This window comes from Lepidochelys kempii, chromosome 16 (assembly GCF_965140285.1).
Source record: "Lepidochelys kempii isolate rLepKem1 chromosome 16, rLepKem1.hap1, whole genome shotgun sequence".
In the NCBI taxonomy this organism is placed as follows: Eukaryota; Metazoa; Chordata; order Testudines; family Cheloniidae; genus Lepidochelys; species Lepidochelys kempii.
In genome coordinates, this window is record NC_136395.1 from 14,664,720 (window position 1) to 14,668,610 (window position 3,891).

Consider the following 3,891-nt stretch of genomic DNA (forward strand, 5'->3'; position numbering starts at 1 on the left):
TATTATTCTCAATGCAATAACCACAGCAGAAGCTGGTATTGATTCAGACTCCTTCGCAGCTGCAAAGAGATTGCTGGTTCTTTAACAAACAATAACCACTTGGCTTAATGCGGAGGGGGCTGGGCCAATCCAGGTCCTTACTAGATTGCTATATTATCTCTGTTTCCACTGCCAGACCCCCAGAAAAGTTTCCATTTTTAGAGAGATTAGCTCATGAACTGGCAGAAGATGCCAGACTGTTCCCATGGTATTGGGGTAAAATACAGTCTTTGTAAAAGTTACACTGAGTGAACTGATCATAGAATATCAGGGTTAGAAGGGACCTCAGGAGATCATCTAGTCCAACCCCCTGCTCAAAGCAGGACCACTCCCCAATTTTTGCCCCAGATCCCTAAATGGCTCCCTCAAGGATTGAACTCAGAACCCTGGGTTTAGCAGGCCCATGCTCAAACCACAGAGCTATCCCTCCCTGCAAACATCATATCCCTGCATTGGCTGGGAATCGAACCCAGGTCAACTGCTTGGAAGGCAGCTATGCTCACCACTATACAACCAATGCACCACAGATGTTGTGATTTTGCGGGGGGGGGGAGGGGGGTTGTTTTTGTTTTTTTAAATTAACCCTCCTGAACAAGTGAGGTTGTTTGAAGTGACTTTGTTTTTCTGGATCCTCTAGGCTAACAAATATTGGCAGTAGGTCAACAAAAAGGGGATGGAGATTGATAGATAGATAGATATGAGAGAGAGAGAGAATATAGTCATTGGGCTTTTTGTCATCAACACAGTTTTAAAGATGCACTTGCTGTTTCTAGTCACTGAATCATTCACAGGGTTGCCAAAAGTGTCCCCAGTGAGAAGGCAGGGGGGCTCCAAGCCTGTCCAGGCACCCCATTAGAAGAGAGGCTTACAGACCCTGAGCTCACCAGGACATCTAGGACATCCTTTGCCCAGCTCTGTGAAAATTGCAGAAAGTGCTGGTGCTCACAGACTCTAGAGCTGACTAATGAGTGAGGAGTTATTGAGCCAGTGCAGGAATTGCCTGGTCAAATTCCTTGCAGGGAGGTCAGACTAGATGATCATAATGGTCCCTTCTGGCCAGAAAGTCTGTTTTGCAGTCATACTGAAGCCACTGGGAGTTGGTGTTTGCTCAGAATCTCTGGTGACTTATTTCAGCTCCTAAATGAGGATCTGGTCTAGGTGCCTAACTTCAAGCATCTGACTTTGAAAACATTATACTATATCATTTGGACGTGACAACTGTGTGATCTGTTGTGGAACTATGTGACAAAATGCAATCAGGCATGTCTGGACAGCTCCCCTGCCTTCTGCCCACTGCTCCATCTCTACCATAACTGCTGTGAACGTTCCAAGCCTTTCAGCCAGCAACTTTTGGGGGGTTTGTAACAATTTGTCACACCAATTTTCTTTCATTTTTTCCAAATGTGGCGCTTCTCTCAAAGTGACCTTGATCCTGAGGTGCAGAGCAGGGGCCATTCAGTCCAGGACCAAAATAACAAGTTTAAGATCCAGCATCTTATCAGCCATTGGGATTAGAAATAGGAGCTTCATAGCACTAAAGAATGCTAAATAACTCTTCCCTTTCCGATTGTATGAGATGTTTGTTTCTCGGCTGAATACACTGTGAGAGATCAGACCTTAAAAAGGAGACCTTCGGCTGCACAGAGAAGCTAGCTGGAAAGCTCTTTTAAAAAATGATTTCAAAGCTTTATTAGTTTCCCTCTCCCCGTAAGGCCTGTACAGGTGGATTCATGGTACTAAGACTGGCTTTATAGCCAAAGGAATGCAAAGAACAGTACTGCTGGGAACATTTTAAAATACTTCCCAGGAGAATGAGATGGCCTATATGGGCTAGGTGATGGTGTGGTATAAATGTTTCACTGGCCCTTATAAATAATGCAGCCCCCACAAAATCATGTGGATAAAACCTTTGATCAAAGCTGTATTTTTATAGCGAATACAGTCAAACCCTGATCCCATTACTTAGGAGCCTGAAGGAATCAATGGGATGCCTCATGGGAGTAAGGAAAGTGGGATCTGCCTCTGTGACATTTGCTTGCATAACACCTAGCACAGTTGGCCCCCAACATAAGCAAGGCCTCTGATATTGCAGAAGCACCTATTGTTAATAGCCATATAACCTTAGGTTTTCCCCATTTCAAAATGTGATTCTTTTGGTGGAGGGTTGTGGGAGGGGCAGAGGAGGATGCTGTGCTGGTGATTATGCTCTTTGGTTTTGCATAGATATGGATAGTGTTATTCGCATGAGAGAAACTTGTGGAATGTAGAGATCAGTAGCCCTAGAGAATGAAGTCTCCTGTCTGTCTATAGAAAGGATCAAGCATGGGAAGTAGCAGTTACATGTTTGCCATGAACCACCCACTCGTGTACAGCGGGACTGGGATTTTCAAAGGAATTTAATGGAGGTAAGCACCCAACTCCCTTAGACTGGGATTTCCAAACGGGCATAGATACTTAGCTCAGCCATGGAGGGAACACTTCTAGGGGGCTGTGGGAGGAGTTAATTCTCCCTGGCCCAGTCAGTCCATGACCTCTCTACCGAGATTACCGACTAGGGGGCCTAGGGTGATGTAAACCAGCAGGCAGAGCACCGGGGAGAGCCACAACTGGCCTTGCGAAAGCAGCTCTCAGAGGGAGCATCATAGCCGTGCCGGAGCTTGAGGATTTGGAGAGAGTAGAGCATTAAGCTCGTCCTCCGGAGAAGAGAGGCTTCATCAAATTCTTATGCTGTCTCAGTTTCCTCATGTTAACTCTTGATGCAAGTTCTGCGCCATGTTTGCTCACGTTACCGGGCCACACAGCTTTATCTTACATTTGACCCAAATGTGGGGGGGGAAAGAGCAACTTAAAGTCTATATTACAGCCTTAGCGTGCCTTCTGTCCCAGCAGGAGAATGCCACTCTCTAACACAGAGCTGTAGGGGTTGAAGTATAGTCTGGGTTTGTGTTTGTTTAAATACTTTGTCAGGCACAAGCACTGTGTATATATCTTTGTCTCTCCCGCAACAAAAATAATCCGGCTACAATCAAAACTTGGCCCTTGTTATCTTGACAGTTATGATGATGATGGATGAAGATGGGTTTAGCAGATCAAACACAAGACAATCTGTACTGCAGAACAAACCACCTTAGATTTTTAAATGCCAATGTGACATCTGGTGTACTCAATAAAGCAAATCACTTTAAAATTCCTCCACTGTCCCCTAACCCCACCGCTTCTTTTCCTTCTTTAGAGAATCATGGGATTAGAAAGGACAGCAAGGGCCTTTTAGTCTAACCCCCAGCCCAGATGCAGGATTTATAAATTAATGCATCCGATGAAGTGAGCTGTAGCTCACGAAAGTTTACGCTCAAATAAATGTGTTAGTCTCTATGGTGCCACAAGTTCTCCTGTTCTTTTTGTGGATACAGACTAACACGCCTGCTACTCTGAAACCTATAAATTAATAGAATCATAGAATCATAGAATATCAGGGTTGGAAGGGACCACAGAAGGTCATCTAGTCCAACCCCCTGCTCAAAGCAGGACCAATTCCCAGTTAAATCATCCCAGCCAGGGCTTTGTCAAGCCTGACCTTAAAAACCTCTAAGGAAGGAGATTCTACCACCTCCCTAGGTAATGCATTCCAGTGTTTCACCACCCTCTTAGTGAAAAAGTTTTTCCTAATATCCAATCTAAACCTCCCCCACTGCAACTTTAGGTTTCTCCTAAATTATTTTAATTTTATTCCACACATTTATTTTGTGTGTTTCTCTGATAAGGGTGGACCACTGAGTGAAACTCTAACAGCAGGCTTCTCTTTCTCTAGCCACCCGTATTTTTGCTCTACTTAACACTAGTTTTCTGCATGGA

The 3,891-nt window shown here is 44.6% G+C and overlaps 1 non-coding gene across 1 annotated transcript; it reads right to left on the reverse strand.

Annotated features, from left to right (window-relative positions):
- Positions 1-487: 487 nt before the first annotated feature.
- Positions 488-559, reverse strand: TRNAG-UCC (transfer RNA glycine (anticodon UCC)). Its single transcript has one exon. It is a non-coding gene; the product is annotated as a tRNA-Gly (tRNA).
- Positions 560-3,891: the final 3,332 nt, after the last annotated feature.